We start from the raw sequence: 13,855 nt of genomic DNA, 5'->3' as shown, positions 1-13,855 counted from the left end.
CAGTGTGCGCGAGTTCGGGGCAGCAACTGCCGCGACTGGCCGCATGCTAACTGATGCCGTCAAGACCCTGGCGGATGTGATGCGCGCGCACACCAGGACCACAGGGCCACTCACTGCTGCCACACGCGCTGTCTCAGGCAGGCATCGCCAGGGCAGGCGCCGCGCTGGACCATCCCAGCAAGCCGGCCGTCGGCTGATTGCTGCGGATCCTGCAGTGCGGGCCCGGCCGAGTGCCACCGCGCCACAGCACCAGCCAGCGCATCCCAGACGCCAGCTGGCCCACATTGCGCCATCCGTCGCCGCCATTCCCCCTCTGGGGCGTCAAGGGCAAGCGGCTGCAGCTGATGGTGGCCAGGCTCAGGTGCGCCACTCAGGAGACGGCCCCTCGAGGCCCAAACGCCGTGTAGGCCGCCCCCCAGCGGCATCTGGCGGAAGGGCATCTGAGCCTCAGGCGCCTTCCCCCAGCCTCGCAGCAGCCACTGGGCAGAGCTTGCGAAGGAGCAGCAGGCAGGGCAGGGGAGGCAAAATGCTGGCCAAGGTCTCGCCCTCGCGGGCCACTCAGTAGAGGGTGTGGCCAGCTTTCCTTTAATATGGCGGTGGCCATCTTTATTTTGCCCATGGTTGTGCTTTTGGAGGGCTTTTTTTTTGCGTTAGGCCGACGTTGAGGCCCGGTTTCAATAAAGGTGGAGTGGCTCCTCCCCAGTTTGTGGGAGTGAGTCGTTTGTTGGGCTTTTTGTGGGGCCCGTTTATTGTTTTTGGGGATTCATGTGGGAAGGGCTTTTCATTTTTGTTTAATAAAAAATTATCTTTATTCATGCAGTCTCCATGGTTGTTCTTCTTAGTGTTTGTTGGCTTCGCCGGCTGAGGGCTTGCGGAGCGGCTGCATTCATCTTCCCTCATGGCCCCTGGCCATTCCCTGACAGGGGGCTTAGAAGTACCGTGTAATAAGGTGGCGTCGTGCGGCCCTTGGCCCTGGTCGCTCCCTCCTGGGAACGTACTCCTGCTCCTCCTCCTCCTCCTCATGCTCCTCCTGCTCCTCCTCCTGAGGTGCTGGTCCAACGTCAGGTGGCAGTGCCTGAGTCCTGCGGATAGCCAGGTTGTGTAGCATGCAGCAAACCACCACAAATTGGGAGACCCGGTCCGGCGAATACTGGAGAGCTCCTCCGGAGCGATCAAGGCAGCGGAACCGCTGCTTGAGGACCCCAATAGTTAGCTCGATGATGTTGCGGGTGGTTTGATGGCTCTCGTTGTAGGCCTCTTCAGCAGCGGTCCTGGGCGCGCGGAGCGGGGTCATGAGCCAGGTGCACAAAGGATAGCCTTTGTCCCCGAGTAGCCATCCTCTTGGGGGAGGCTGTGCCTGGAACATGTCATGCACAGTACTCTGCCGCAGGATAAAGGCATCGTGGCTGCTGCCTGGGAAGCTGGCATTGACTGCCATGATGCGCTGCTTGTGGTCACAGACCAGCTGCACATTCAGAGAATGGTAGCCCTTCCTGTTGCGATACTGCTCGCCATGCTCCAGAGGGGCCCGCAAAGCCACATGCGTACAGTCAATGGCGCCCTGCACCAAGGGGAATTCCCCGAGTCTGGCAAATCCCAATGCGCGCTGATGCTGGCTCTCGAGGGCCATGGGGAAGGAGATGAATTGGCTTCTCCTTCTGAACAGTGCTTCGGTCACCTGGCGGATGCAGCGATGCGCGCCGTACTGGGAGATGTTTGCTATGTCCCCAGCAGCGTATTGGAAGGAGCCGGTGGCATAGAAGTTCAATGCCACCGTCACCTTCACTTCCACCGACAGAGACGTCCTGCACCTGAGCTTTGGCCGCAGATCTCGGCGAAGCAGGTGGCAGATCTCTGCAATCACCCCCTTTCGGAATCGGAGCCTTTTAACACATCGCGCGGCACTCATGTTTAGGTAGGAGCGCTGCTGGCGGTATAGCCTGACTGGGTAAGGCCTACGTGGCCGACGCCTGTAGCCCCCTCTGCCTCTAGCCAGGGCTGCCCCTCTCACAATGCGTCTGCGAGCCCTACGGACATGGAGCTGCAGCTCCGCGTTGGCACCCCATGCAACCCCCATCAAATCCTGGCAAACAGTCTAATTTCCAAATGGCCACTTGCAGCGCTGTTGCCTGAGTCCAAAAATACCTGGCTCTTGCTGCTTGAAACCAGTTAGCTATCCTCCTTGTTGTGTCTCCAGAAATGCGTTGCACAAGACTGTTTTCAGAAAAAAGGATGGCCTTTATACTGGAGAGGACGTTCCCTTTAATTAGCGCCCCCCGGGGCCCGCGCTGGTTGTGTTGCGTTCCTTTTTCCAAACGCTCCGGCCGCCCGCCGCACAATGGGGCGGTCCGACTGAAGTTTGCAATCGGGGCGGCCAAAGGGCGTTGCACGAGGATGTGACGTCATTTTCTGCGCGCGCATCCGGGCGGGCGCTAAACTTTGCGCCGGCGCTAACGGGCAACTTAATTTGGGGCGGGGCGCAAACTGCGCTGCGCCCGGGCGCTACACGCATAGCGCCCGGAAATCACTTCTCTTAAGGCGCTAACTGCTGGCGCAAGCAACTGAAAATCTAGCCCCTTCAGTTTAAATTTTTGATATTCAGTGCCCCCTACTGACAGGGTCACCACACAGTAGCCGCTGATGTCCATTGACTGGGACTTGGACGCCATAGAAATGCGATGGTGCGTTGGCAGAATCGTGAGGGAGTGGCTACGTACCGTGTCGGGGTGGACGAAACTCTCTGTGCTCCCGCTGTCGATCAGGCAACTGGTGGCGCGGCCGTTTACCGCGATATCCATCATGGAGCTGGATAGATGGTGAGGGTGGCCTTGATCCAGCGTCACGGAGGCCAGTATGTGGCTTAGTGAGTCACTATAGTCATCCGCCGAGACGGTGGTCGGTTCCGGTGACGAAATGGCGGTTGAGTGCGTTGGATACGATGGCGGCGGATGCCATGCGGCCGGGGGTACACAAAATGGCGGATAAGATGGCTGCTCCCACGGCCCGCACGCTGCGCTGCTGGCTGGCTTCCCCTTGCAGGCGTTAGCGTAATGGCCTTTCTTCCCGCAGCCCGAGCAGGTAGCTGTCTTAGCTGGGCAGTGCGCTCTGGGATGTTTTAACTGGCCACAGAAATAGCATTTTTGGGCCTGGTTACTGGGCATCGAAGCAGTTCTTACCGGAGGCTGCTGTCTCGGTTGGGTCGCTGCAGCGGTTGGTGCCGGGGGCGGCGGTCCCATGTCCCACGGTTTCGATTGCCATGTCTCGGCGCCGTTACGGGGGTATGCCTCGAGGTTTCGGTGGGCCTCCTCTAACGAGAGCGCAAGGGCAATGGCCATCTTCAGGTCGGGTTCCTTGCTTTCTAGCAGTCTCTGCCGGGTGTGGTCTGACTGGAGGCCCCTGACGAAGGCATCACAGGCGAGTCCCTGCGCGTGCTCCACAGCCGTTACCGCTTTACAATCGCAGTCTCTGCAGAGTGCCAGTAGCGCCCGTGCAAATGCCCCTACCGATTCTCCCGGTTGCTGCCTGCGGGATCCCAAGAGGTGTCGGGCGTAAATTGTGTTCACTGGGCGCGTATATTGCCCTTTTAGTAGCTCGAGGGCCGCCACGTACGTATTAGAGTCCCGGATTAGCATATATACTTGATGGCTCACCTGGGCGGTCAAAATTTTCAGTTTGTGATCCTCCTCTGTAACCTGTGAGATTGCGAGGAAGGATTCAAAGCAGCTCAGCCAGTGTTCAAACTTGGCTGATGCACCCACATCTTGAGGGTCGAGGTCCAGGCGTGGTGGTCTGAGGGCTCTCAGCAATGTCTGCTGTATCCGTTGCTGTTGTTGCTCCTCAGGTGTCGCCATTTAACTTTTAGCTAATAAAATTGATACGCTTATCAATTACTTCATAAAAGGTGGTGAGTCGAAGAAGAGATGATGAGTCGAAAGAAGAGATGAATAAGGCTTTTATTAGCTAAGAAGAGACCATGCTTCTTCGTGAGTGACTGAACAAGTCTGAACGAAACCCACACAGTGGTGGGTGGAGTCAGCTGAGGCATGCCTCCATACACAGCGCCACCCAGAGGTGGCAATATACAATACAGTGGTTTACCACACATACCTGAAACCGGCACTTGCGAGGCCCCTACGGGCATGTACGCACCTCGTACCCACCCATGGGGATCGGAAAATACAGGCCAATATAAATGACCAGTATAACGCAGGAATGAGAACATTTAAATTTGCATCACATTGCCATATGGGACAAATCATCGGGAGGTCTCTGTCCTGTGTCAAGCGTGTTGGGACATTTTGTAACTTTAAGAGCGCTGCATAACTGCAAGTTGTTGTAATAGTAGCAATGGTTAATCTGCTATGATTTATGAGCTACAGAGCTTAAGGTCAATAATTTGTTGGTGCATTGCCATGAAGACCATTACTTGCTTAGTCTCTATACTTAATCCGATAAACAAAATTTGCCAAACTGATAGGCATTGATTTGAGTCAACCTACATTATTGTGCACACACTCATATACCTTGACTGTATTTGTTATTGGAGCAACAACTCCGGGCAACAAAAACTTGCATTTATATAGCGCCTTAAATGTAGTAAGTCAAGGCAGCGACTATCAAACAAAAATTGGACATCGAGCAATATAGGAGATATTAGGGCAGGTGACTAAAAGCTTGGTGAAAGAGGTGGGTTTCAAGGAGCCTCCCTGGTGTAAGGGTCAAGGATGTCTCAGAGCGGCTGCAGAACATTTTGGAAGGGGAGGGTGAACAGCCAGTTGTCGTGGTGCATATAGGTACCAACGATATAGGTAAAAACCGGGATGAGGTCCTAAAAGCTGAATATAGGGAGTTAGGAGGTAAATTAAAAAATAGGATCTCAAAGGTGGTAATCTCAGGATTGCTACCAGTGCCACGTGCTAGTCAGAGTAGAAATAGAAGGATATTTCAGATGAATACGTGGCTAGAGGAATGGTGCAAGGGGGAGGGATTCAAATTCCTTGGACATTGGAACCGGTTCTGGGGGAGGTGGGACCAGTTCAAACCGGACGGTTTGCACTGGGCAGGGCCAGGACCGATGTCCTAGGGGGAGTGTTTGCTAGTGCTCTGGGGGAGGGTTTAAACTAAAATGGCAGGGGGTTGGGAACCTGAGCAGGGGGACAGAGGAAAGGGAAACAAGGATAAAAGCAAAAGATAGGAAGGAGAAAAACAAAAGAGACAGGCAGAGAAATCAATGGTTTAAATCAAACATGGCCACATTAAATAATAATTCTAAAAGATCTAAGAGCGTTAAAAAAACAAGCCTGAAGGCTTTGTGTCTTAATGCGAGGAGCATTCGTAATAAGGTGGATGAATTAGCTGCGCAAATAGAGGTAAGCGAATATGATATCATTGAGATTACGGAAACATGGCTCCAGGGTGGCCAAGGCTGGGAACTCAACATCCAGGGGTATTCAATATTCAGGAAAGATAGGCAAAAAGGAAAGGGAGGGGGGTAGCATTGCTGGTTAAAGAGGGGACTAACACAATTGAAAGGAAAGATATTAGCTCTGATGATGTGGAATCTGTATGGGTAGAACTGAGAAATACCAAGGGGCAGAAAATGTTAGTGGGAGTGGTATATAGACCTCCAAACAGTAATGCGGAGGTCAGGGATGGCATTAAATGGGAAATTAGAGAAGCGTGCAATAAGGGCACAGCAGTTATCATGGGTGACTTTAAGCTACATATAGATTGGGCTAACCAAATTAGTAACAATACTGTGGAGGAGGAATTCCTGGAGTGTATACAGGATGGTTTCTGGACCAATATGTTGAGGAACCAACTAGAGATCAGGCCATCTTAGACTGGGTATTATGTAATGAGAAAGGATTAATTAGCAATCTTGTTGTGCGAGGCCCCTTGGGTCGGAGCGATCATAATATGATAGAATTCTTCATTAAGATGGAGAGTGAAATAGCTGACTCAGAGACTAGAGTCCTGAATTTAAATAAAGGAGACTACGATGGTCTGAGGCGCGAGTTGGGTTGGATTGATTGGGGAATGTCACTCAAAGGGTTGACGGTGGATGGGCAATGGCAAACATTCAAAGATCACATGGATGAACTGCAGAATTTGTTCATCCCAGTTTGGCATAAAAATAAAACAAAAAAGGTGACTCAACCGTGGCTAACAAGGGAAATTAGGGATAGCATAAGATCTAAGGAGAGGACATATAAATTGGCCAGAAAAAGCAGTAAACCTGAGGATTGGGAGCAGTTTAGGATCCAACAAACGAGGGCAAAGGGATAAATTAAGAGGGGGAAAATAGAGTATGAGAGTAAGCTTGCAGGGAACATAAAAACTGACTGTAAAAGCTTTTATAGATATGTGAAGAGAAAAAGATTGGTGAAGTCAAACGTAGGTCCCTTGCAGTCAGAATCAGGGGAATTTATAATGGGGAACAAAAAAATGGCAGAACAATTAAATACATATTTTGGTTCTGTCTTCACAAAGGAGGACACAAATAACCTCCCAAAGATGTCGGGGAACATAGGGTCTAATGAAAGGGAGGAACTGATAGAAATCAGTATTTGTAGGGAAATGGTGTTAGGGAAATTGATGGGATTGTGGGCCGATAAATCCCCAGGGCCTGATAATCTACATCCTAGGGTACTTAAGGAAGTGGCCCTAGAAATAGTAGATGCATTGCTGGTCATCTTCCAAAATTCGATAGACTCTGGAACAGTACCCATGGATTGGCGGGTAGCTAATGTTACCCCACTGTTCAAAAAGGGTGGTAGAGAGAAAACGGGGAATTACAGACCGGTAATCCTGACATTGGTAGTGGGGAAATTGCTAGAGTCCATTATAAAGGATGTAATAGCAGAGCACTTGGAAAAAAGTGACCGGATCAGACAAAGTCAACATGGATTTACAAAAGGTAAATCGTGCTTGACTAATCTACTGGAATTTTTTGAGGATGTAACTTGTAAAATACATAAGGGAGAACTAGTGGATGTGGTGTATTTGGATTTTCAAAAGGCTTTCGATAAGGTCCCGCATAAGAGATTAGCGTGTAAAATTAATGCACATGGGATTGGGGGCAAGGTATTGACTTGGATAGAGAACTGGTTGGCAGACAGAAAGCAAAGATTTGGAATAAACGGGTCTTTTTCCGAGTGGCAGGAACTGACCAGTGGGGTACAGCAGGGATCGGTCCTTGGACCCCAGCTATTCACAATATATATTAATGATCTGGACGAGGGAACTAGATGTAATATCTCCAAGTTTGCAGACGACACAAAGCCGGGTGGGCATGGTTGCTGTGAGGAGGATGCTGAGAAACTCCAGTATGATTTGGACAGGTTGGGTCATTAGGCAGAAGCATGACAGATGCAATATAACGTGGATAAATGCGAGGTTATCCACTTTGGTGTCAAAAACAGGAAGGCAGATTATTATCTGAATGGCAATAGATTGGGAGAAGGGGGGAAGTACAACGAGACCTGGGTGTCCTTGTGCACCAGTCGCTGAAAGTAAGCATGCAGGTGCAGCAGGCAGTTAAGAAGTCAAATGGTATGTTGGCCTTTGTAGCGAGAGGGTTTGAGTACAGGAACAAGGATGTCTTGCTGCAGTTGTACAGATGTAAGAAGTCACACAACACCAGGTTATAGTCCAACAGCTTTATTTGAAATCACAAGCTTTCGGAGCGCTGCTCCTTCTTCAGGTGAAGTGGAGAAATGCATAAAGACACAGCTTATATAGTCAGAGAATCATGTCAGATGTTTACAGGTAACCTTTCCAACTGCCATTTATCACACCTCGGCAGAGAGATAATCACAGCAGTCAAAGGTGTGAATGGTGTCCAACCAACACGGGACACAACCAACAGAGTACCCTTCGTCGTCCAGTACTTCCCCGGAGCGGAGAAACTACGCCATGTTCTTCGCAGCCTTCAACATGTCATCGATGACGACGAACACCTCGCTAAGGCCATCCCCACGCCTCCACTACTCGCTTTCAAACAGCCGCCTAACCTCAAACAGACCATCGTTCGCAGCAAATTACCCAGCTTTCAGGAGAACAGCGACCACGACACCACACAACCCTGCCACAGCAACCTCTGCAAGACATGCCAGATCATCAACACAGATACCATCATCACACGTGAGGACACCACCCACCAGGTATATGGTACATACTCATGTGACTCGGCCAACGTTGTCTACCTCATACGTTGCAGGAAAGGATGCCCCGGAGTATGGTACATCGGCGAGACCATGCAGACACTGCGACAACGGATGAACGGACACCGCGCAACAATCACCAGGCAGGAGTGTTCCCTCCCAGTCGGGGAACACTTCAGCAGTCAAGGACATTCAGCCTCCGATCTTCGGGTAAGCATTCTCCAAGGTGGCCTTCGAGACACACGACAACGCAAAATCGTCGAGCAGAAACTGATAGCCAAGTTCCGCACCCATGAGGACGGCCTCAACCGAGATCTTGGGTTCATGTCACGCTACATGTAACCCCACCTGACGCAGGGTCATCCAGACTCGAGTCGACATTGGCTTGTTCTCTCTACACAGATGCGGCCGGACCTGCTGTAATTTCCAGCCAAAAAAAATGTTTTTTGTCTGTTTTTTTGTTTTTCATACAGACCCCAGCATCTGCAATATTTGACCCCTTGTGACCCCACCTCATTGTTCTTTGATGTAATGTTTCCCTGACTGACCTGTTTGGACACCATTCACACCTTTGACTGCTGTGATTATCTCTCTGCCGAGGTGTGATAAATGGCAGTTGGAAAGGTTACCTGTAAACATCTGACATGATTCTCTGACTATATAAGCTGTGTCTTTATGCATTTCTCCACTTCACCTGAAGAAGGAGCAGCGCTCCGAAAGCTTGTGATTTCAAATAAAGCTGTTGGACTATAACCTGGTGTTGTGTGACTTCTTACATTTGTCCACCCCAGTCCAACTCCGGCATCTCCACACCGCAGTTGTATAGGGCCTTGGTGAGACCACATCTTGAGTATTGTGTGCAGTTTTGGTTGCCTTATCTGAGGAAGGATGTTCTTGCCATGGAAGGAGTGCAGCGAAGATTCACTGGCTGATACCTGGGATGACAGAAATGACGTATGAGGAGAGATTGGGTCAATTGGGCTTGTACTCGCTGGAGTTTAGAAGAATGAGAGGGGATCTCATCGAAACTTATAAAATTCTGACAGGACTAGACAGACTAGATGCTGGAAGGATGTTCCCGATGGTCGGGGAGTCCAGAACCAAGGGTAACAGTCTAAGGATAAGGGGTAAGCCATTTAGGAAAGAGATGAGGAGGAATTTCTTCACCAAGAGAGTGGTGAACCTGTGGAATTCTCTGCCAAAGAAGGCAGCAGAGGCCAATTCATTAAATATATTCAAGAAGGAGTTGGATATATTTCTTAAGGCTAAAGGGATCAAGGGATATGGAGAGAAGGCAGGAACAGGGTACTGAATTTGGATGATCAGCCATGATCTCATTGAATGGTGGAGCAGGCTCGAGGGGCCAAATGGCCTACTCCTGCTCCTATCTTCTATGTTTCTATGTAAAGGAAGGAGAGAAAGGCGGAGAGGTTTAGGGAGGGAATTCCAGAGCTTGGGGCCCCGGCGGGCCAGAACTTCGGGTCCCCACGGGTGAGTACGCGTTGGGTACTCACGCATAGGCCCATCGAAAGTGTCGGTTTAATGCATGCATTGCGCATGCGCGGGAAACCGGAACTTCCGTTCCTTCGAAGTAAGGTGTTCACAGGTTGAACGCGTGCGCCGCAGTGGCAGCACGTATGCCTGGAACTTCGTTTTTTTTACAGGTTTCTCCGGGAGGGTAACTCTCCAGGAACTACACTTTTAAAAAGCAGTCACAAGGCCTGCTTTTAACAAGGTAAGTGGTGAATTAAGTAAAATTAAAACATTTTTTCCACAGGTTTATTATTTTTAAATACTTTAAAGAAAGGTAAGTTTATTTTTAGCCCTGTTAAAACTGTAATTAATTTTTTCAAAAATTTAAATTATTGTTTACAATAGTTATTTTATGTAATTTATAGTTATTTTAAAAATGTGATTTAAAAAAAAATGTATTTGAATTATTAGTTAGGTTTTGGGACTGATTTCTATTCATAGATTTGACAGGTCTTCCTGTCAAATCTATGAATAGAGATTCCCTGCTACGATTGGCTCTTCATGGCCCACGTGATCCCAGGGGACGCTTCGAACTAACTGCGCCCCTGGGATACGCAAGCACTGCGCGCCCGCAGCTGGAGCAGGCCCAGGATCTGAATCCCACGCAGGCCCACAGCACAATGGCCGGCGCGCTAGGTAAGTGCAGGTCGGGGGCTTGCACCCGCCGGAAGCCCCCGACCCGAATTTCTGGCCCTAAGAATGTCAATTTTGAAGATACACATTATCAAATCAAAAAATCAAATCAACTTTTATTGTCATTGTTAGTGCACAAGTGCAGTACAACGAAATGTAGGCTTGCGGCTCCCGAGAGTGTACATTTGGATTAAGACATTTAAACATTTAACATAAATATGACCATAATAAAGTGCATTGGCAGATGTGCAGGCTTTAGAGTTTATTTGTGGAGTTCAGTAGGATGACAGCCCGGGGACAGAAGCTGTTCCTAAATCTGGTCATACGGGTGCGAATGCATCTGTAGCGTCTCCCAGATGGCAGGAGGGTGAACAGACTGTGGCTGGGGTGGGTAGGGTCTTTGATGATCGACCGTGACCTCCGTAAACAGTGTTTCTGGTATATGTGCTCTATGGTCGGTAGCCGGGTGCCGGTAATGCGTTGGGCAGTTTTGACTACCCGCTGCAGGGCTTTCCGGTCATAGTAGCTACAGCTGCCATACCATACTGTGATACAGTTTGTCAGGATGCTCTCTATAGTGCAGCGGTAAAAGTTAGAGAGGATCAGGGGTGACAGATTACATCCCTTCAGCCTCCTTAAGAAATATAGGCGCTGCTGGGCCTTCTTCACCAGAGAGGAGGTGTTGAGGGACCAGGAGAGGTCTTCCGTGATGTGGACTCCGAGGAACTTAAAGCTGTCCACCCTTTCCACCATAGCCCCATTGATGTGGATGGGGGTGTGACTTCCGCCATTACCAGCTGGGATGCTGACAAATTTTAATTGAAACTTGTCAGTGACTTCATCAGCATCTTTAATTATTCATGACGCATTTCAGATGGACATCAGTGGATGACTTATCTTTTCTGCGTTTTTTAAATTTTAAATGCTTGTGCCTTTCCCCTCTTAAAATCTCAGTCCTGTAGTTTAACAGCGCTCATTAGCATTTGTGCAGACAACATTTGATGCAAGCTATCATGTCTAAAGTTATGCTTCCTTCAATTTTTAAGGTTTAAAATTGGTCATCGAAAACTCAAAGGAACAGACTGAGATCTGCAGCTGGGCCCCGATCTTAACTCCAGGCGGATTCCCCCCGCTCAGGCCCGAGTTAAAATTACAGTCGGGTCTCAATGATGTCATCGGGCCGCAACATGCCGATGTAAAAAAGGACCCCGTTGGCTCCGGGCGCCTGTCCTTGCCACCCGCTCGAGAGAGAGCAGGTTAAAATTGCGGATGTTGCGATCATGGCGGCTTTCAGCCGGGTTTCTGTTGAGCGAGCGGGGTTAAAATCGCCACTAGCATTACTGTGTCTACTAACCTTATCATACACCATATACTGGATATTATATTTTCAAGGACTAATGCAAGTACATAGATAACAGCTTCTGGTAGCTGGAGAGGGCTGGCATTAAGGGGAAGACCAACGCAATTTCTGTCATACAAAAGCAAAACACTGCGGATGCTGGGAATCGGAAATAAAAACAGACAATGCTGGAAATGCTCAGCGGGTCAGGCAGCACCTGTGGAGAGAGAAACAGAGTTAACGTTTCAGGTCGATGACCTTTTGTCAGAACGTTTTCCGTCGTATAGCTCAAGATCTTGATTAGCTGTCAAGGGTCCACAAGCACTCTTTCATGTTATGTAAACTTTGACGTAGTTAGGCAATGAGGTCACCTGTAAGCCAGTTTATTAGGGCCAAACAGAAATCATGTAAACAGTATGATAGCCAGACAGGGGGCCAAAACATCATGGGGGAGAAATTCGGTTGGTTAGCGGCTCCAGGGGCGGCGACTTTAGCGGCGAAATTCACCTGGCGGTTTGCGGTGGCGCTAAACGCTACTGCCACGATCTCCTCTGCCCGGAGATCGTGATGTCAGCCAAGCGTGCAATGCCCCGGTAGCGCCCCGGGCCGGAAATTCATTCTCGCCCCCCTGCCTCAGCGCCTGCCGTTAGGAACGACAGGTAGAGGAGGTGGTTTGCAGTCAGCTGGGAGCTGGGGGAGCGCTATCTAAAGGCGCGCACTTCCTGTTTATTTTTTGTCAGTCGCCTTGTCACTTTGACAGAAGCGGATGGGCGTTTTGACCCATTTGAGTTTTTTCCTGCTCGAAGGAGTTTTGCTCCTGACAAAAAATTCTCAGGTTCATTTGCCTTACTTTTGATACTGCAACATTTCCAACACTTAATGGGGGCTGTACTGACACGGGACCTCGCCCTCCAGCTTCACCATCGGAGGCAGCGGAGGCAGAGAGAAAGATTGGAAAACGTGGCCAGATGGAGGAGGGCCAACAGGGCTCTCAACAGGAGGCCTTACCCTCCCAGGGTATTCCGGGAGCAGTTCTCCTACATTAATCTCTCAGAGGAGCAGTGCCTTAGAAGCTGCCGCTTCAGCAAGGCCGTGGTCACAGAGCTCTGCCACCTCCTGCAGCCAGACCTCCAGTCTCAGCTCAGAACATCTCTTTCAGTGGCAGTGAAGGTCACAGTCGCTCTCAAGTTCTATGCCAACGGCTACCTCCAAGCTTCAACAGGGGCTTTTGAAAACATTTCACAGTTCGCCGTCCATTGCTGCATCCAAGAGGTCACAGATGCTCTGTACAGAAGGAGAAGGAGCATACATCTCATTCCTCATGACCAGAGACAAACAGCATGAACGCTCATGTGGCTTTGCAAGGATAGCGGGCTTCCCCATGGTTCAGGGCGCCACTGACTGCACCCACGTGACATTGCGGGCACCTCATCATAATGCAGAGGTGTTCAGCAACAATAAAGGCTACCACTCTCTGAATGTGCAGTTGGTGGGCGACCACAGACAGCGCATCCTCACCGTCAATGCCTGCTATCCTGGCAGCAGCCACAATGCATTCATCCAGCACTGTTTCACCCACCACATGAAGGTCGCGGCTAGCTGCTCGGAGGCAAGGGTTATCCACTCGCCACCTGGCTGATGACATCCCTCCGCAACCCCAACACTCCTGCCCAGCACGCATACAATGAGAGCCATAGCGCCACCAAGAACTTGATCAAAAAGACTATCAGCATGCTAAAGCAACGGTTCCGCTGCCTTGACTGCTCTGGAGGAGCCCTGCAGTACTCCCTGTAATGATATCAGCAAATAGTGATGGTATTTGCCAGTTTGATTATTTATGCCTTACCAGCAGAGGGCATGTGAGAGACAAGCAGTTTAGTTTTAGTTTCGTTTTGTATGGATCTCTAAGATGGTGTCTCCTGTAATGCTGTTAACTGAGTTGAACATACTTTAGATAAAAAGTCATTCTCTTTCATGAATGTGTCGTCATTGAACCCACATACAAATCAATACATGGTGTCAGAATTGATTGAAAGAGATGAAGAGGAAAAATCTGAAGTTAAATCAGCTCTCCACATAATAGCAAGCCAAAAGAGAACATCGTTACTTACCATTGGAGAATAGCTAACGAAGTGAAAAAATGGTAGGATTACACCCACTGGCGAAGCTTCAGTTGACAGGTAAT

The sequence above is a fragment of the Somniosus microcephalus genome, chromosome 10 (genome assembly GCF_052327205.1).
Source record: "Somniosus microcephalus isolate GS21.2 chromosome 10, FLI_Smic_1.0, whole genome shotgun sequence".
NCBI lineage: Eukaryota > Metazoa > Chordata > Chondrichthyes > Squaliformes > Somniosidae > Somniosus > Somniosus microcephalus.
This window is presented reverse-complemented; position numbering follows the sequence as displayed.